This window comes from Pteropus vampyrus, unplaced genomic scaffold (genome assembly GCF_000151845.1).
Source record: "Pteropus vampyrus isolate Shadow unplaced genomic scaffold, Pvam_2.0 Scaffold587, whole genome shotgun sequence".
Classification (NCBI taxonomy): domain Eukaryota; kingdom Metazoa; phylum Chordata; class Mammalia; order Chiroptera; family Pteropodidae; genus Pteropus; species Pteropus vampyrus.
In genome coordinates this window covers 489,791-511,822 of record NW_011889368.1, presented here as the reverse complement: position 1 = coordinate 511,822, position 22,032 = coordinate 489,791, and the positions used below count along the sequence as shown (strand labels likewise).

Sequence of the window (22,032 nt, the reverse complement as noted above, 5' to 3'; positions counted from 1 at the left end):
GGAAGCTTGTTAGCTGCTTAGTCTGTTAAACCCTGGTTGCCATAGCATCTAGAGTTGAAAAAGCTGCAGATTGGCATGAAAAAGCATGTCGACAATTGCCCTGTCACAGCATGCAAGCCAGGTCTGCTCAAAGGCAGCACACTACAAGTTTTCTTTCCCAGTTTGCACTACCCCATGCTGTTTAATAATATCCATTTACTGGTATTGGGATTGATCTAGCGCAGTGTAAAATTCACATCTAGTGAGACTTTGCTTTTCACATAGGGTGAAATTCTTTAACAAATGGGAGTATGGCAATTAATTTAGAAATGTAATACTGTATATATTATAAGAAGTATATTTAGATTTAATAGAGAAACTGTCCAAAATTTTAATGCACAGTTCTTTAAGGAGCCAAACAGTTTTACTTGGCAATTTTTCAGTTGACTTGCTAGTCATTTCTGAACCTAGCTAGTCATACTTTGGAGATGACAGACAGCATTCAAAATTCAGTGGTACATTTTTTAAACATGTTTTAATCATGCCATAGTCATTTCTTCTTTATGGGCATGCTATATAATTTAATTAAGGACATACATTTCTAAAATAACTATAATTTAATTAAAGATTAATATTGTGAACACTGAAATTATAGTCTAGAGAACAGTGTGCACCAGTTTTTTTCCAGAGGATCATATACTTAATGGTGATAAATTACCATGTATTAATAAGAAAAAGTGGGTTTCTACCAAGTGGTATTCAAATCCCTGACAACTATCAAATTTATAATGTATATATTTTAAATCAAGTAAAGCATGTTTACAAACAACGATTGATAACTTACTGAAACTACAAAGAAATGTGAAATTATCTACATAAATTGTGAGACTTAGAAGATTTTTGTTCAGAAGTTTGTATTTGGGCTATTCAGCCTTTCCTTTTTCCATTATCTTCTATTCTAGCATGTCACTTCAATTAAGGTTTCTTTCAATGCCACAAAGAAATAAAAATCTTAAAATACATACTTAAAAGCACAATTAACTATCAAACCAATAAATATTTCAAATATAGATATTTGTCTATATTTTCTAAAATACTTGTGGTTTTTATTGATATCTGTTGCTTTGCTCTCCTAATGTCAAAAATCATATTTAATAAGTAAAAATTATTCTTTGAATGTTACATATGGAAAAAGTTAATAAATAGTTCACCAGAATATAAGAAAGAGAAGTTAATATTTATACTAAAATAGAGATACTGAAGTGATTACTTTTTATATTCCTGAACTATGAAAGACTTCTTTTTCCTAAACAAGATTATCAAAGATTTTGTTAAATAGAATAATCAAAGCATAATACCTTGAGTTTTATATATCCATATATGTCATTATGAAAATGGTGTCGGTGAGTGAGCCTCTTCTTCAAACTATAAATTTAAATCCCTCATTTTCTAGGAAATCTCAAAAATCTCAAAATCTTGGGATGAAACTTGGTTCACATATGGTGTCCATGAATGTGTTTTCTTATACCACATCTTCCAGTTAAAAAAAAAGAGAGAGAGAGAGAAAAGCTGTTTACTTGTTAAAGGTCTTTTTATAAGCTTTGATGACTCAAAAACACCTTCATTTTAACACATGGAATTTGGCAAAGAAGTTAACCATGTTACCATTTGAAAGACTTTGATATTTTGAAAAAGAGAATTAAAAACAACAGAGATTGAAAATTAAGTTGGCTTTTGTGTATAGAACATAATTTTCTCAAATATATTTTTTAGTATAAGGACTTACTACTGAAATTTATCTGCCAGAATACCATAACATAGCAAAGCTACAGTTATCCCAAATGAACAATGGTAAATAGAGCTACAAACTTTACCCTGGTGTATCAAGTTAAAAAAAAAATAAAAAATACCTTGGGTATAGCATTACGGTAATCTAAATAGAGAAATGTATATGTCAAATAAAAAGTTTATCAGAAGGGAGAAATTAAATTTCTTCTCTTTAAACTTTTCCAGAAAGATTGTATTTAAACTTTGTTTCTCATCTCCTTAACTCACGTGCAATACAATACAGTGCAATCTTTCAAGTTGGATTAAAGAAGGTACCACCTCTTAATCAGGCTAGAGGATATGCATATTTTCCTACAGTCTTCAAAATATTCAGTTTTCAAAGCTCAAGAACTGGGTAGCATGGAAATGAGAGTTTATGCTTTAACTCAGAGTACTTTTGCTTTAGTCAGGTTACTTCAGATCTTCCCTGTAACTCAAATGCTGTCTTTGTCTGCAATATACAAACAAATGTTGGTGTTTACAACTGTGTTATGTTAATATTATTCATTCTTACTACATTTTTTAAAAAATTAGTTATGTATGAACTGCATTGCCTTTTTGTACCTGATTTATTTCATGTTCATGCTTCTAATCTGAAATTGGAAATTACATGATTTTTTTCTGAATTACTTAGAATATTTTTTTGGATATCTTTATTACTTTTGGACGTCCTCTACAAAAAAAATCTACCTTTCAATCATTTTGATTATTGCCAAATTGAAGTTTTACAAGAAAGTGTTGATAAACGTAATCTTCCATAAAAAGAAAAAAATAACTTGATTCACTACCACAAGTGGTATCTTGTAATGCCATTAGTTTTTTTCAAAATACAAAGTATCAGCATCATAATAAAGATAGTACACTGCTTTATTTTGTAAATAAATGCATCCTATTTATTTCCACAGTGAAGTACTACCTTACACAAAATGTAGGTTTCACAAAATGTAGGTTTCATATATAAGCACATACATTCTTATGTAGTTTTTGTTTTTCTAGGTGATTTTGCCTTATTCTGAAATTTTCTTCACCTGACTGAAAGCACATTAACTGCTAGATAGGCATCACACTGATGTCTCCATGCTGTAGCATACAGCCGTGAATTTGCTACGATCTGTTTAATCAGCAGTGTATTGATTTTCCACAGCTTTCCTTCATTTTAGCCCCATAGCAGGCTTCTGTAATTTCCTTTGGACAAAGTGTAACCAAACTGTGCTAAGTGATGTTGATTTGCAGGCAAAAGTAAAGGGGTAAATATAAATTAACAAGCTATAAACATTTTACAAGTGGGGAGTCAATAAAAACAGTGTCTGCAGTTTCTTTTTAAAAAAAAATGATTTGAAGCAGATTGTTAACAAACGTGTCCAAAGAAACTGACATGAGTCTGAGAATAATTTTTGCGCTTTGTGATTAAGAATTGATCAGTCTAAAAGCCTCGGATGCAACTGAATCACCCATAAGCTGCTGGCCTGAAAAGGCTCAGCAGGGGCTGGTATTTGTTTGTTAAACTCCCATGATTCCAAGTAGATAATTGGTCTGTGAAGTTCATGGCAGAATCTGAATTTGCTTTCTTGCTTCCCAGCTGGCTGAGCACTGGTTTATAGACTTCTGTGTACAAATTTAGCCAGCAGCAAACCTCACATCTTTAATATAAAAGGTGTTTTGTTGTGTTTTTCAGGTGCTGAGTGGAAAGCCCACACTCCAGAAGCTCATTAAAAGGGCCAAGTTACAGTACAGGTTTATTTCTGTCACAGCGTTTCTGAAAACAGTGACAAGGATTAATATGTTTCTTTAGTACTGGAAAAAGCCTGACACAATCCCTTGTGAATTTGATCATCTGTTTCATTGCCTGTATAAGATTCAGTCTCCTATTATATCCTGAAGTTACAGCTGTAAACTAATGCCGGTAAGAATTTATAAGCTATTGCAGAAGCCTGGGGCAAAACTAACTGTTTTATTCAACAGTCACTTATTTATTTATTATTTATTTCATACCTCTCTCCTATTATCTTTTTCCAGGAATCCTCCCAAAGTCAAAATTCTCTTGGCTCTTTGTCTGAATGCACAGAGCAACTGTAGGGACGTGGGGAGTTCATGTTTCTAGGAGCTTTCAAAAGTTTCTGCAGATGGGTGTACTGTGAAAGTGTGGTCTACCCTAAATGTTTTATAAAACCATTCTTCCTTTCCGTTCCTCGACATGGAAATTCCTTATTAAAAAGTGACATCCTCACAAACATTATAATCTTTGTGTTCTGAGCAGTCATCTGATAAGAGGCTTTCTCTGCTTGGTGGTTGCTGTGTTTCTGGGACATGATTTGACATGTGGTACATGCAAATTCTAGTAAAGTGCAAACTATATCATAAATGATTCTGTTTTACATCAAATTTAGATAGGCAAAGAGCTATTTACCTTTTCAAAAATCAAAAATTATAATAATATGCTATATGGATACCATTAAATGAATCATCTTTTAAATTGAGAAATCTCTCTCTCTCATTATTTGTAGAGAAATGCATATTCCTTACTTACCTTTGTTATTATGGCAAATTATATGCAGCATTAGAATTTTAGATTTAAATGTATATTCAAAATTTCAAACTTTATGCAAGTACAAAATAAGATACAAACAGAAGAATCCCTAATAATCCATTTCTGTACACTTTTTAAGAGTTGATAGAAATTATTGCAAGATTAAATTGAAGTACATTCACGCAATGCTTAAAATTAGACAAGCTTCCATTACTCTTAACAGAAGTTGTATGCCTAATTTCCTATGCACCACAGACATTTTAACCTATAATAACTGATTGTAAATACAGTATGTAACTAGCTAGAGCCGTATTTACACCTGCCAATTTGCTGCCCTCCAGCACTAAAAACAAAAATAAAATGGTAGTAAAAGAACTGCCAAGCAAAACTCCCTCTGCCCCTCATGTACACTCCTTTCTATTTCCACAAATAGAATCTTTGCTTCTTGTTTTCCATCAATAAATTCAACTTTGGGATTTAAAATTTAAAAAAAAGACATTTGTGTGACACGATGATAACAAAGTAATTGTTAAAAAGTTCATCTCCTTCAAATGTGTCCCCTTAAAACATTGTAAGTACTATAAGTGCTTCATTGCACTTTTAATTGAGAAGTAACACATGTACCATACGATGCATATGTTGCAATAGCAGCCATTTATTTTTATTGAATAGCTACAAAATTTTCACTCAATAAAAGCCCACGTGATTCATTAAAAAGGAATATATCGTTGGCATATATTTTAGTTGATAAAGTTGCATTCTTTTTTTCCATCCCCTGAGTTTTTCTATCATATCTCATTTACATAAATAATAACAACAATTATTTCTGTTTTTATTTTTTTAGAAGCTTAAAGCATTTTGTCAACATTTTAGTGGGGTTTTCCCTACTAACTTGATTCAGTGAAAATAATTTCTGTTAAATGTTAGTATTTTACTCTTCTATTGAGGATACAATAATTTGCATTATTAATGCATATATTACTTGCCTATATTAAAATAGTAACATAAGGCATATAATAATGACTTGCATACATAATGATATGAATAATTTGTGTATCAATAACATCTTTCTTCAATGAACTCAGTAGTTAATACAATATTATTGACTATATTCCCTATGCTGTACTTTACATATATATGACTGTTTTTATAACTGGCAAATTGTACTCCATAATTCATTCACCTTTTCCACCTGGTCCCCCAAACCCCCTCCCAAACAGCAACCATCAATTTGTTCTCTGTATCTATCAGTTTATTTCTGTTTTGTTTATTCCTTTATTTTGTTTTTTAGATTCCACATATAAGTGAAATCATATGGTATTTGTCTTTCTCTTACTTAGCATAATACCCTCTAGGTCCATCCATGTGTCATAAATGACAAGATTTCATTCATTTTTTGGCTGAATAATATTCCACTGTATATATGTACCATTTCTTTATACAATTGTCTATTGATGGGCATTTAGATTGCTTTTGTATCTTGGCTATTGTAAATATCACTGCAGTGAAATAGGGGAGCATATATCTTTTCAAATTAGTATTTTGGATTTCTTCAGATAAATACCCAGAAGTGTAATTACCAAAGCTTAAGGTAGTTTTCTTTTTAATTTTGTGAGGAACCTGTTTTCCATAGTGGCTGCACCAGTTCATAATCCCGCCAACAGTGCATGAGGGTTTCCTTTTCTCCACATTCTTGCCAACACTTGTTTGTTGATTTATTGGTGATAGCCATTTTGACAGGTGTGAGGTCATATCTCATTGTGGTTTTAATTTGCATTTCCCTGATAATTAATGATGTCGAGCATCTTTTCATACGTCTATTGGCCATCTGTATCTCCTGTTAGGAGAAATATCTATTCAGGTACTCTACCCATTTCTAAATCAGGTCATTTGGGTTTTTTGGTGTTTAGTTGTATGAATTCCTTGTGTATTTTGGATATTAACCCTTGTGGAATGTATCATTGATGAATATCTTCTCCCATTCAGTAGGTTGTCTTTTGATTTTATTGATAGTTTCCTTTTGACTTTAATTTAATACCAACTTAAATTGGTATTTAATTAATACCTCTAACTTTGTTCTTCTTTCTCAAGATTCCTTTGGCTATTTGGGGTCTTTTGTGGTTTCATATGAATTTTAAGATTATTTTGAATTCCATTCTTAAACATTGAATACATTGAATGGCAAAAAAAAAATTCGTACATCTTGATTAACTTTTTAAGATTGTCGAAAACAAATATTATTTTTATCACATAGAAGAAAATTGAGGATTACTCTATGAACAAAAAAAAAAATTGATAGCTAAGCCAAGTTAGAACTCAATACTCTTTAGATTTTATATCACATCTTAATATTTCATACCAAAGATTTATGATTTCCAGGGCTGTTAAACACTTATGGGGAGGTCTGTTTTACTGGGTAAACTGTAGATTTCTGAAGGCAGAATAAATGTTTTATTTAACTTTTTACGAACACTAAACACATATTTCGTATTCAATAAATACTCATTAAACTAAATAAAACTGAGGTTTCTAATACATTAATTGCCAGTATATAGTATCTTAACAGAACATACCATTTCTTGTCACTGACAGCAATGATGTTGATCGTTTTCTCAGATCAATACATTACAACTGGAAATTGTCACAAAGACTATATTTTTTGTGCCTTTAATGAGAAATGAGATGAACAGGAATAAAAATCAAAATGAAAACAATATCTGACATGCTATATTTGAATGTAGTATTACTCCTATAAATAAAAAGAGATTAGTTATTTTAGGAGAGAAAAAAAGTAAAATTCTAAGAATTACCTTTTTCTTTTCTGGTAAGCCTGTAAAGTATAGAACCTTTTGAAAATGAAAAAAAATGAAAATAAACACAAGAAGAATAGGCATTATTGTTATAGTTTTATGAAAGAGTACTAATCAATTCATATCATTCATTAGAAATTATAAGTAAAAAATATGAAGTTCTAAATTTCTGTGTGTTTTATTTGAGTAAGTAAGCAGCATGGCCTTATATTTACCATGGAAATCTGTAACAAAAACTGTTGAGACCAAGACAGACATAATTTGTTAAAACAAACTTTGAAACTAACTATATGTAACTTTAGTCAGTTAAAAATAACCAAATGTTTCAAATTGCTAGAAACCTCTTAATAGACAAAAGAACAAAATTTTTCATATTCAAAGTAGAAGAATATCCACAAAACATTCCCATGGCTATTTCGGTCTCTCTTTAGATTTAGAAATTTTTTCTATGATTTCTATTCTCAGATATTAAATCTTAGAGTGTCAGGCATTAAGTTATGTAGGTGTATGATAGAAATCTGAGGCATATTTCTAAGAACAAAATTTATGCCAACAATGTCAATCAGAAACTTAAAAAGTTCTATTTATTGAGGATGATTAATGACTATCCAGTGTCTTTGTTGACGTTTCTTTGCAGTTAAGTGGTGGTCTCAAGTTTATTTTGGTAATAAAGCACTGTTCTGGGAAATAATCTTTAATTCTCACCTCTTGAACCTTTAAGTTTTTGTTAAGTGGAAATTATTCTTTATTCCTTCAATTTTTTTTATTCTGCATTATACTACACCTTTTCATTCAAAAATGTTCAAACCAGTGAACTAGATACATACTATAATGTACTGAAGTCTATAGCTGTTCTTAGTTCAAGTAACTTCATAAAGTTAGAATAAGTTAATAATCAATTGCAGATTATACTGTATTTGTGCCCACACTGAACAAAATAAATGATATGTGCTGTTTAACTGGCCCTTATTCATCCTCTAATTTTTTTCTAATTCATTTATTCCTTAATATCAAGCACATGACTCCATTCAGTTACTTTAGTCTTCGTGCAAAGAATATACATTTCATTAATATAGCTGTCATCAGTGTAGGTGATGTATCCTAGGGAATTGTATAGTTAAAAATATAAAAGAATATTAAATAATTATATAGTGCTTACATATACATTGATCTCATTATAACCAACAAGTATACCATAAATATGACACTTAGAATGAAACTACTTAGTTATTCCCAATCATAGACTGTCATATTTATTGAGCTGTTTGTTTTTAAATTTAAAATACGATTATCTAATTAATTCTTATAGGAAGCTATTCCTTTGGGGAGGTGGAATTATAATATCAGGTAGGAGATTGGCCCAAGTGAATTGCCAGGTTTTCATCAATATCTATTAGTATCTTACTTCATAACAGAACACTATAGAAGGTATTTTGTATGGAAAGAGTCCAAAGAAGAGGGTAGAGTGTGGGATTCTTGCCCACAGAGCATTTTAATGTATATTGGAAGACTAGGACATACATCAGGAAGACTCAAATAGACACTTTTATTAATCAGAGTTATATAAATACTAAGAAAATGCCAAGTGGAAATGTAATCATAGTCAGATGGGATTAAGCATGAAAAACTTTCCAGAGAAACTTAGTTTTAAACCGGGTTTCAAAGTAATTAAGAACTATTTAATGGAAAAGAGAGGGACTAAATTAGCTCACCAGAGGGGAATTAAATATAATTTGACAAATATTGAAGGCCTTCTATGTGCAAGGCACTATGCCTAGAACTTGGTTGATATGCAAAAGAAACACTGTTCCTGCCCTCATGATCTCTCCATCTAGTGATGGAGACATAGTTGCAGAAAACAATGGCATGTAACAAGGCTCAGGGGCAGACACATGCATAAAATGCTCAGAGAATGAGAAAACTTTTGTTTGCCTGACCAAAGTTTCCATATAGAAGAATAAAAATGAATTAGTTATGAAAAGAACAGGATTGGATCATCAGTTGACAGATGATCTTGAAGGCCATGCATCAGCTAGAAACAGCTTCAGTGCTGACAGCTGTGAATCAGAAACTCCAAAATGTCATCAGTGTCCCAGGTTCCTTCTTTCTGCTCCATGATTCATAGTGTAAAATTCTAGAACTCATAATCACAATATATCTTCAGCCAACAGGTGTTGGAACTGTATTCCAGGCCAAAAGGAAGGGAGAAAAAAAAAGGTGACTGTACCATTTTCCCATTTCCTTTTGAGGAGCTTTTGTGAAAAACTCACCCTGTAACTTCCAGTTATATTTTTTTTGGAACCATACTGTGACCCTAACTATAAGGGAGGCTGCTCTTATAGTTTTTCACCAGTCATATCACCACTCCCAACAAATCAGAGTTATGTGGTAAAGAAAAAGAGAATGAATATAAGATGGGCAGTCAGCAGTCTTTACCAGAGTAAGGTTGAAGAGTTCTTTAGAAAGCACTGAACATAAGCAAGAAAGTGCTGAAGAAGCATTATGAAAACAATAACTGATAGAGATTATGTTAATGATTGTATGTAAAATAAGTTTTTTCTAAAGATTGGATGTAAGATTGTTTTTAGACTATTGAATTAAAGAGCTGAGATATCTTCAATTTAAATAGTTGTAGTTAAACTCTGGAACTAGTAAACCTAAGAGATGACCTAAGGAAATAATCCTCAACATTCATTAATGAAAAATATAAAAATATGAAAGGATTGTGTGTTTGAGAGAAATCGAGACAGGGAGAGAGAATCGAGATTTGCACTTACTTGACAGTCATTTTGTTTAAATCACGAAGACTGTGATACAATTGTAAAAAATAGAGAAATTACAAATCTTTGAAACAGGAAAAAGCAAAGATGCTTAAGAGGATAAGACATACGTGTAAGTACTTTCTTCTTTTGTATATATGTAATAAGTTTTATAACAGATTGTAGAATGGGTACAACTCCTCTAAGACTACAGAGATGGATGCGAAGTGGAAATATAGTGGACCTGGACTTCCTTCTAGCATGCACACACATACACACACATGCAAACACATACACGCACACTTTCCACATCTTAGTTAACTGGCACCCCACTCACCCAAACTAAAAATGTAGGAGTCATCTTTTCTTCCTTTCCTTACCACTTGTATCTAATCAGCAACATTTCCTGTAGGCATTACATCTGAAATCCTTCTTACCATCTCCACTACCACCACCCTAGTTCAAACTTCCAACAGCTCCTACTGGGCTTACTACAAGAGTGTTCTATATGTTTATCCTGAACTCTTGTTCCTCACAATGTTGTCTCTTCCTGACAACCAGAGAGATCTTTTTAAAGAATATAAATCAGATTATGCCACTCACATGCTTAAAACTGTTGAAAAGCTTTCTATTGCAATTAGATTTAAAACCCTCAGATTCAGTATCAAGGCCTGCCTACATAGCCATAAATGATCTAACTCCTCAGCACTCTTACTCATTCTCTTCACATTGGCACACTTCATATTTCTGTAGTACATTAATATCATTCCTACTAGAGTGTGTTCACACTGTTTCTCCTTCCTGCAACACTCTTTCCTCTAGATGATTACACCCATATATCTGGCTCCTTATCCTTCAGGTCTCGAAGGTTTTTAGAGTCCAGCCTATCTAAAGTGGTCTCCTTTTACCTAGGCATCATCCCTGTTTTATTTTCTTTATTGTCACTTTTACTAGCTAAAATATGTATCTTATTATTTATTGTATATTGTGTCTGCCCTGTAGAACATAAGCTCCATAAGCAGGCACATTATCATGTGAATTATGATTTCCCTTCATTTAGAACAGCTCTTGCTTCAAAATAAGCACTCAACAAATACTTGTGTAATGAATAAATGATTAGAATGGCTATTAGAAAATGTCCACAGCATTATCTTTGAAACGAGGCAAGTTTTGGACTAGCCGATGAGCACCAAGGAGAAGTAGTAATACTCTCTTGCAATAGCAAAAGTAATGCTGTAGCAGGGAAACAAAATACTAGATATAGGCTGTTCTAAGACATTGTTCTACAGTATACAGCAGACAGAGAAACAGAGCTATTCGGTTTTTGAATTTAACTAAAAAAGAATAACAGTCAGGACTGTAGAGTGTGGTAGAGTAACTATACAACCCAATTTACTCAGGATAGTCCCATTTTACATCTGTTGTCCCAACTTAATTATTAACTATGTCCCCTTTACTCTCAAAAGTGTTCCTTGGATTAAAAATTATATGATCAGCCTAAGTCTAGGTTGCTAAAGAGCTATCCATGGAGATATCCTACAAGCAGGTGAAGAATAAATGGAGATCCCCTGGTAGTTTTGTATCACTTCACTTGCTTCCCTGAATTGTGGAAAAACACAGAATGTTTTCCAAAGGCACAGGTCTCCAAAGGATTGACATGGACTTTTCCACCAGCTGCTTCAGTGACTCTGCAATAAGCAATCATCCAGGGAACTCAGCCTGAGCTCCTGTGAAAGTATTTGGCATAAAGGAATTAACACTGCTACTTCTGATGCAAGAACAGCATGTACTTCACTGAATCATCAAGTCAAACCAAAGATGGAAGGAGTCCCAGAATGCCAGCTGGGCTAGGTTCCTGCTTTAGGAAGCTAAATACAAAAACATGATCTGGTATCTAAAGACATTACCTTAACATACAGGTAAAATAGGCCATGTGAAGACTACATTACATAAATAAACCACCTAATGGCAAGACTTCTCTTCTACTGGATTTGTATCTATAAGTCTAATAATTTTTCATTCAATGTTCTGTAGATTTCTTCCAACTCTGAGTTGAGAGAGAAATTTTTAAAAATAGATTTTATAGGTTTTCTCTGAAAAACTGTTACAATTTTTGTCATTAGCAGAATTAATGTAGTAGTTAAGAATAGGTACTTGCTTGGTGCTTTACGTATATCAATTAATTCCTATAAATACTCTAAGAAGTAGATTGTATTCCTATTCCTCTTTTATAGATGAGAAACATGGATCCTTGTGAGGTTAAACAACTACCCAAAATTACCTAAATAGTGGAATTCAAACCTAAGCCTGCAAACTACAATGCCTGTACTAATTCACTGTACTCTACTCTTAAGAACTATAACAGAAACACAGAGAAAGACAATTTTCAACTATGAAATCTAAAATAAAATTTTAAATTGCAAAACATGTTTGAAAACTATTTTCCAGTTTTAAAGTAGTTTTTAAATCATGATTTTAAGAAAGAGAAGATTTTTTAAATTTTAATTGTTCTATTTAATCTCTTGACTTTTCAAGGGACAGGCCTGCCAGTTTGGCCACAGTTTAATTTAAGAAACAAAGGGACTATGAATAAATCTGTCCTTTCTGGCAAAAGTGGATTGTAATGTGAAGAAGGAAGATAAAACAAGACAGAAGAGGTATCAGTATGTGTTGTCTTGTCATTTTGGGCAAGAATTCAAGTAGTAGTTGAACTGAGAAAAGCATATTAAAATTTTTAAAAATATTATACCTTCTGTAATATCAGCACACAAAATACTGAAATTTAGGTTCTATGGATGTTATCAACCTCTCTGGAGTCTGTACTCAATATTCTATATGGGAAGAAATGGAATTAAAAGCTGTTCTCATACCAATATGGAAATATCCACAATAAAGATAAAAACTTGGTAGAACTGCATGGAAATAGAGAAGATTCCTCAGCTGCTACATACCATGAGAAGTACTCAAGATTTCCCATAACTTTTTCATTGGAAAAAAAGAAGATTGTTGTATTTATATTTAGCTACCTACAAGTGGGCCTATGTGGTAAAATTCAAAATAACCCCACAACATAAGCTATGGTGTGGAAATTATAGACCAGGAGCTAAATGGAGACTGTGACTCCGAATTGAAATGGTCTATCACACTAGCAAGGCTGAGGTGAGACTTGGTTCAACCTGGAAGAAATAGTAGATCCTAATCAAGCCAAGAGAACAGATCATGAGTTTTACCAGTGGCAAGATTCAGTGTCATAGGCTGAAAGAATGCTCAGAAATGGCACATCTTGGACTGAGCAGACTCTAGTCCAGAGAGAAACTTAGACTAACCATTCCCAGACAATCAGAGAAGGTTCAGAGAATTCCAAGTCAAAAGGGCCTGGCTACCTCAGTTCTAATAATCCTGGTCTCCATCACAAGGAGAAAAATCTATCTCTAATATCTCAATAAAAAATGAGGTCTACCTGAAATAATAAATCAGAAATAAAGCATACATTTAAAGAAACTAATTAAATTATTGGAATACTTTAAGCTCATAGAATTGAATAAAATAAGAGGTTTTTTGTTGTTGTTCAACACCCGGCCAAGATTGGATGGCACAGAAAAACTGAATCAACTCTAAAAAGAGAAAAAATAAAATAAAAAGACTCTACTTTTCTCAACATATATGAATATACTAAAATTAAGTTTAAAAATTAAATTTAGTAAGTTTAGAGAAACATGGCAGAGTGAGAAACATCCCCAGATCTCTCCCCTTGAAACAACAATAAGCTGAACATCTAAAACTTAACAAAAAACACCTAAATTGCACACCAACACGTCTGAGCGTGGGATCTGCACATAAGAGCTACAACAGGTCAGAACCCCGGATGTCGGGCAGTGGACTGGGAGAAATAAAGAGCTCACAGCCACTGGAGCTTCCTGTAGGAGGAGGAGGAGCGGGGAAGGTGTGACGAGTTCCCTGAACAGCCCTAACTGGGAGAGTCGTGAGTTCCACACATATGGTGGCATGGCCCAGTCATCGGAGCAGAAAGCAGAGAAGTGAGATGGCAGAAAAACGACAGGTGATTTTTACCAGCTGCGGTTGCAAAACCAAGGCTGAGCCACAGTCTTTAACTCCCAAACCAGAAGGCCTGTCCCCCATACCTTCTGAGACCAAACACCATGGAGCCCCAGGGGAATCTGAGCAAACGCTGCCAAAATTGTTGCTAACACTGACAGGGACTGAAACTGAGGGTAGTGAGCATGATTAACTATCTAGAAGAAAATAAAAAGGCATTATTAGACTTTATATAAAGCAGACATCCAAGAGGCTTAGACACCACCTACTAGAAACCAAAAGAAAAGCACTTTCTTTGCAGCAGGCTAAAGAGAGACCTTTATATAATAAATCTCTTCTTTCTGGAAAAAAAGCAAAATACACTTCCATTAATGCCAAGGTGGAGAAATAGTTTATTAAACACTATGAACAACCAAGGTGACAAGACATCTCAGAAAGAAAGAGAAAAAGCTCCAGAAAATAAGCTTACAGACATAGAAATATGCAACTTAAATGACAGAGAATTCAGAATGGTACCTCTGAAAAAAATTAGTGAGTTCAGAAATGAGTCATATAAACAATTTCAGGAATTAAAAAAACAAATAGATAAGCAGAGCAAGGAGATTGAAACCCTCAAAAAGAACCAAATAGAATTTCTGGAGATGAAGAACACACTACAAGAGTTGAAAAATGAAATAGCAAGCTTGGGAAATAGAGTTGACCAAAAGGAGGAAACGATCAGTGATATTGAAGACAGAAATCTAGAAATAAATCAAAAGGAATCTACGGCCATACCACCTTGAACATGACCTATCTCATCTGATCTCGGAAGCTAAGCAGGGTCGGGCCTGGTTAGTACTTGCATGGGAGACCATCTAAGAATACCAGGTGCTGTCGGTGTGTAAAACAAAAAATTAGAAGGAAGAAGAGAGAAAACGAAGAATGAAAAGTAATGAAAGAGAAATTTAAGAACTAGCTGATACCATCAGGAAAGGAAACATAAGAATAATAGGCATTATTGAAGGCAAGGAAAAGGAGCAGGGACTAGAAAGCATTTTCAGATAAATAGTGGATGTGAATTTCCCAAGTCTAAGGAATGAGCTGGAACTTGGAATTCAAGAAGTCAACAGAACACCCAATTATCTCAACCCAAAAAGACCTTCACCAAGACATATTCTATTAAAATTATCAAAAATCAACAACAAAGAATTCTCAGGGCAGTCAGGGAGAAGAAAACAGTAACTTATAAAGGAAAACCCATTAGATTATCCTTGGTCTTTTCAGCGCAAACCTTACAAGCCATAAAGGAATGGGATCAAATATTTAAACTATTAAATAAAAGGAACTACCAGCCTAGAATAATGTATCCAGCTAAGCTCTCCTTTAGATATGAAGGAGAAACTGAGACTTTTCCAGACATACAAATATTGAGGGAATTCTCCACTATGAGGTCTGCACTACAGGAAATACTGAAAGGGGTCAGCTTACCTAAAATAAAATGATAAAAAAATAAATAAATAAATAGGAGTAAAGTGACTAGCAGGCAAATAGAAGCAGAGGAGTGCAACCCTTACAGAGCATTATAAGCTTAAATAATAACAAGAGAATTGCTATAGCAAGATAGTAATGAACATTCATCATATATAGGGACAAATTGAGATAACAGTGACTGAAAAGGGAAGGATTCAAAGATCCAAATTCACAAAGGAAAACAGAATTAAGGCACATGCAAAAGAAAAGGGATGACTGTGTGTGTGTGTGTGTGTGTGTGTGTGTGTGTGTATAATAATCCTTTACATATTCATAATGGTAACCACACATAGAAGATTCAGAACAGAAGTATATAACATAAAACAAGAAGAACCAGAGGGAAAACCCACAAAAGCCAACCAAAATAAAGAGAACAGAAACACAAGGACAAGGAAGCAAAGGAAACACCAAGCTACCAGAAAGCAAAAGATAAAATGGCTATAAGAAGACCTCATATTTCAACAATCACCCTAAATGTAAATGGACTGACCTCACCAATAAAAAGGCAGAGAGTTGAAGACTGGATCAAAAACAAAACCCAACCATATGCTGCCTCCAGGAGACACATCTCAGCTCCAAAGACAAATATAGACTCAAAGTGAAAGGGTGGAAAATGATATTTCAAGCAAATGGCATTCAGAGAAAAGCAGGAGTAGTGGTATTAATATCAGATGAAATAGACTTCAGAATAAAAAAGGTAAAGAAAGATACTGAGGAATACTTTATAATGATAAAGGGAATCATGCATCAAGAAGTCATAACACATTAATATCTATGCTCCCAATCAGGGAGCCCTGAAATATATAAAGTAATTACCAACAGAACTAAAGGGAGAAACAGACCAAAACACTATTGTAGTAGGGGACCTAAATACCCCACTGTCAGATATTGACAGATCATCCAAACAGAAAATCAATAAGGAAATAATATCCTTAAATGACTCATTAGACCAACTGGACATAATTGACATTTACAGAGCCTTCAATCCCAAAACAGCTGCTTATTCCTTCTTCTCTAGTGCACATGGAACATTCGCAAGAACTGACCACATATTGGGGCACAGAGAGAGCCTCAACAAATATAAGAGGGTTGAAATCATACCAACCATATTATCTGATCATAATGTTTTGAAACTAGAGATCAACTGCAAAATCAGGAAGAACCACAAATACATGGAGATGAAACAACATACTACTGAGGAATAATTGGGTCAGAGAAGAAATAAAAGGAGAGATTGAGAGATACATAGAAATGTATGATAATTATAGTACAACATATGAAAACTTTTGGGACACGGCAAAAGCGGTCATAAGAGGAAAGTTCATATCATTACAGGCCTATCTCCAAAAACAAAATTGAGCCAAATAACCTAACGCTTCATCTTAGAAAACTAGAAAAAGAAGAACAAATGAGGACTAAAATCAGCAGAAAGAAAGAAAGAATTAAAATTAGAGCAGAAATAAATGAAATTAAAAAAATAGAAAAAATAAATGCAACAAAGAGCTGGTTCTTTAAAGGTTAATTAAATTGACAAACTCCTGGCTAGACTCACTAAAGAAAAGGAAAAAGGACACAAATAAACAAAATCAGGGATGAAATAGGGGGAAATTACAACAGACACTGCAGAAATACAAAGGATCATTAAAGAATACTATGAAGAAGTTTGTAACACCAAATTTAATAACCTAGAAGAAACGGACCAGTACTTAAAAAACACAACCTTCCTAGACTAAATCAAGAAGAACTGGAAAATCTAAATAGACCGATCAGCAGTATGGAAATCGAAACAATCATCAAAAGTAAAAGTCCAGGACCAGATGGCTTCACCAGTGAATTCTACCAAACATTTAAAGATTTAATATCTGTTCTCAAACCTTCCAAAAAATTGAAGAGGAGGCAGTACTTCCCAACTCATTTTATGAGACTAATATTATTCTGATACCAAAACCTGGTAAAGATAACACAAAAAAAGAAAACTGCAGACCAATATCACTCATGAACACAGATGCAGAAATCTTAAATAAGATAGTAGCGAACCTAATACAGCAACATATTAAAAAGATCATACACCATGATCAAGTGGGTTTCATCCCAGGGACACAGGGATGGTTCAACATATGCAAATTGATTATGTGATACACTGCATAAACAAATTAAAAAATAAGAATCATATGATCATATCAATAGATGTAGAAAAAGCCTTTGACAAGATTCAGCACCCATTTATGATCAAAACACTAAACAAAATTGGTATAGAAGGAAAATCTGTTTACATAATAAAGGCCATATATGACAAACCCTCAGCCAACATTATATTTAATGGTCAAAAACTAAAAACCTTCCCTCTAAGATCAGGAACAAGGCAAGGCTGTCCACTATCACCACTGTTATTCAATATAACATTGGAGGTCCTAGCAAGTGCAGCCAGTCAAATAAAAGGCATCCAAATAGAAAACGAGGACATCAAACTGTCACTGTTTGCAGATGACATAATTCTCTATATAGAAAACCCTAAAGACTCCACATGAACGCTACTAGAAACAATAAGCAAATACAGTAAAGTTTCTGGATACAAAATCACCGTTCAAAAATCCATAGCGTTCCTATACTCTAACAACGAAGCGTCAGAAAAAGAAGGTGAAAAAATAATTCCTTTTGCAATTGCAACAAAAAGAATAAAACCTAGGAATAAATTTAACGAAACATGTGAAGGACCTATATAATTAAAAGAAATCGAAGAAGATACAAGGAAATGAAAAGATATTCCGTTTTCTTAGATTGGAAGAATCAACATAGTTAAAATAACCTTATTACCTAAAGCATTATACAGATTTAATGCAATCCCTATCAAAATCCCATCAGCATTTTTTAAAGAAATAGAACAAAAAATCATCAGATTTGTGGGTAAAGGGGATCAAATGTATGGTAGCTGAAGGGAACCGGACTTTGAGTGGTAAACACACAATAAAATACACAGATGTCAAATTATAATGTACACCTTAAAATTACATATTTGTATTAACCAATGTTACCTCAATAAACTTAATTTAAAAATAAATAAGTAAATAAAAATTAAATTGAAAATACAACTTGACAAAATTTGTGGAATGCAACCAAAGCAATGCTTAGAGGAAAATTTATAGTTCTGAGTACATACATTAAAAGAGAAGGAAAAAGTCATAAATCAATAATCAAGCTTCCACTTAAGAAAACTAGAAGAAAAGAGCAAAATCACTCCAAAGCAAGTAGAAGAAAATAATGAAAACTAGAGTATAAATCAGTGAAATTGAAAACAGTAAATCAATATAGAAAAATCAATAAAATAAAAGGCTAGATCTTTGAAAAATATGTATAGAGTGTAACTTCCTCAGCTTGATAAAGAATAATAATAATAAAAAACTACAGATAACATTATACTTAGAGGTAAGAAACTAGCTGCTTTTTCCAAAAAAAATGGGGCAAAGATATCCCGTCTAATCATTTCTTCTCAATGTCTTACTGAAGTCCAAAATAATGCAATAATAGAAGAAAAAAAAATGAGAGGTATACACATTGGGAAAGAAAAAATATACAAAAGTTTATTGCTTTTTCATATGCTAGCAATGACCAATTGGAATTTAAAATTAAAAACATGCATCATTTTTATTAACACCAAAAAAAAAAACCCACAGGTGTAACACTAAAAAAAAAAAAAACTGTAAGATCTATATGAGAAACAATTCAAAGTGCTGCTGAAAGAAATGAAAAAGATCTAAATAAATTGAGATTTCATCTTCATGTATAGGAAGACTCAATATTGTCAAGATGCCAGTTTTTCAATGAAAAATCCAGTAAATTATAACAACACTTTCTGAAGTTTATATGGAAAGGCAAAAGACCTAGAATAGCCAATTCGATACTGAAGAACAAAGTCATAGGATTGACACTATCTGACTTCAAGACTTATTATAAAGCTACAGTGATTAAAACAACAATATCAATGAAAGAACAGACAAATAGATTGATTTAATATAATAGCACAGAAATAAGCCAACACAAATATGGTCAACAAATATTTGGCAAAGGAGCAAAAGCAATTCAAGAAAGGATGCTGTTCGGTGATCACTTTGTAAGTTATATGAATGTCTAATCATTAAGTTGATGTTGTACACATGAAACATAATATTGTATGTCAACTATAATTGAAAAATTATAAAAAAGAAAGGATGCTGTTTTCCATAAATGGTGTTGGAACAACCAGATACTTATTATTTTTAAATGAATCTAGACTTGGACCTCATACCTTTTACAAAAGTTAACTCGAAATGAATCATAAAACCAAAGGTAAAATGCTAAATTATAAAATTCCTAAAAGAAAACACAGGAAAAAATATAGGTGACCTTGGATTTGGTCATAGATTCTTAGATACAACACCAAAAGCATGACTTCATTAAAATTAAAAACTTCTGTTCTGTAAAAGATGCTGCTAAGAGAATGAAAAGCCAAGCCACAGACAGAAAAAAAATCTTTGCAAAACACATATCTGATAAATAACTTGCATCTAAAATATAGAAAGAGTGCTTAAAACTCAACAATAAGAAAATAAAAAACTAAATTAAATAGGCAAAAGATCTGAGCAGACACCTCACCAGAAAAGACATGCAGAGAGAGAATAAGCATATAAAAAGATATTCAACATCATATGTCATTAGGGAATTATAAATTAAAACAATGAGATACCATTACACACCTATTAGAATGACTAAAATCCAAAACATTGACAAAACTAAAAGCTGGTCAGGATGTTGAACAATCGGAGCTCTTATTCATTGTTGGTGAAAGTGCAGAATGATACAGCCATTTTGGAAGACAATTTGGTAGTTTCTTACAAAATTAAACAGACCTACCAGGCATATGATCCAGCAGTTGTGCTTCTAGGTATCTACACATATCTACACAAAAATCTGTATGTATATAGCAATTCATAATTGCCAAAATGAATAAACTAATCCACCCGTACAATGGAATATTATTCATCAATGGAAAGAAATTAGTATCAACCCAAATATCAATAGTTGGTGCATCAGAAGAAGGTAAAGAGGGTTGAATAAGTGAAGCACAGAGCATTTTTTTAGGGCAGTGAAACTATTCTGTATAAAACTATAATGGTGAATACATGACATTATGCATTTTTAAAACCTATAGAACTGTACGACACAAAGAATAAATCCTAATGCATGGATTTTAGTCAATAATAATGTATCAACATTGGTTCATTCATTTTAACAAATGTACCACACCAATGCAAGATGTTAAGAGGAAGTTGGGGATGGGGTTAGACAGGGATGATGGGGTGTATGGGACTTTCTGTGCAAGTTTTCTGTAAGCTTAAAAATTCTCTTAAAAAACAAAAGTAGATATGCGCCATGTATGTTTATAGGAATTTCTATGGTGGCTGAGATAATGAATATAAGAGTAATCCTATTTTAGAATTTGTAAGGAATATGATGATCTCAGGTGCCTGAAACTTGAACAACTTACTGTTTATAAATAGAGATAAAGATAGAAATATTGATATAAAGAGAGATAAAGATGGAGCAAGGATTACAAAGTTCTCCCTAAGATAAAGAAATCGTGACATAGGAAATGATAAACATAGGCCAAGCACAAAACTATCTCAGTAATAGCTTTTGTGTATGACCTTGGAATCATCTTTGTCTTCTCCTGCACCTCTCATGTATAATGAAATCACCACGTCCTGTCAATTCTAACTTAGTTTGCCTGTCCTCTTGATTCTCATTGCTACTTTCTTCATCAAATCTCACATAGACTTAGCCTGTCCTCTTGATTCTCACTGCTACTTTCTTCATCAAATCTTACATAGACTTAGCCTTTTAGTTCAGTGGTTCACAATCTCTCCAGCACAATAGAATCATTGATTCAGTGGTGTTCCCACACATTAGTATTTTTTAAAGTTCCCGAGGTAATTGTAGCATGCAGCCAAAGCTGAGAAACATTGTTCTAATTGACCTCACTGCCTCTGGTCTCTATCTTCATTAAGCCTTATTTCACAATACTTATTTATCTTTCTAGCACACAGATTTTTAAATATAATTGTTTTGTTTAAAACATTTCCATTACTTTTCATAGCCAGAAAAATTCCAAACTCTTTAGGATTACACTTAAAGTCCTTCAGACCTCAGAATCTAATCAACATTATCAGTTTAATATATGCCCTTACACAGTTTGGGACACAGCCAGACTGGAACACTCACCGTTACTAGAACATGCCATTCTTTCTTATGTCTAGTCTATATCACTGGTTCTCATACTTTGGTGTTCATAAGTAAAGTATCAGCAAGAGCTTATTAAACATGCATAGTCCAAGTCCAAGTCCTGCATTATGAGCCAAAATAATCCAAAAGAACTTCATGCTACAAAACAACCACATACTTGATAGACCTTAATTTTCTATACATTGCTGAGGTCACAGAAATGGGGAATTACTAAGGGCACTCCCTATAGTGGAGAAATATCAGTTTGCTGAACCTGGAGTGGAGTGAACAAACAGCAAGCAAATGAGAA

The 22,032-nt window shown here is 33.1% G+C and overlaps 1 pseudogene; it reads left to right on the top strand.

Moving 5' to 3' along the window:
• Positions 1-14,718: 14,718 nt before the first annotated feature.
• LOC111733616 lies at positions 14,719-14,837 on the top strand (annotated as a pseudogene).
• Positions 14,838-22,032: the final 7,195 nt, after the last annotated feature.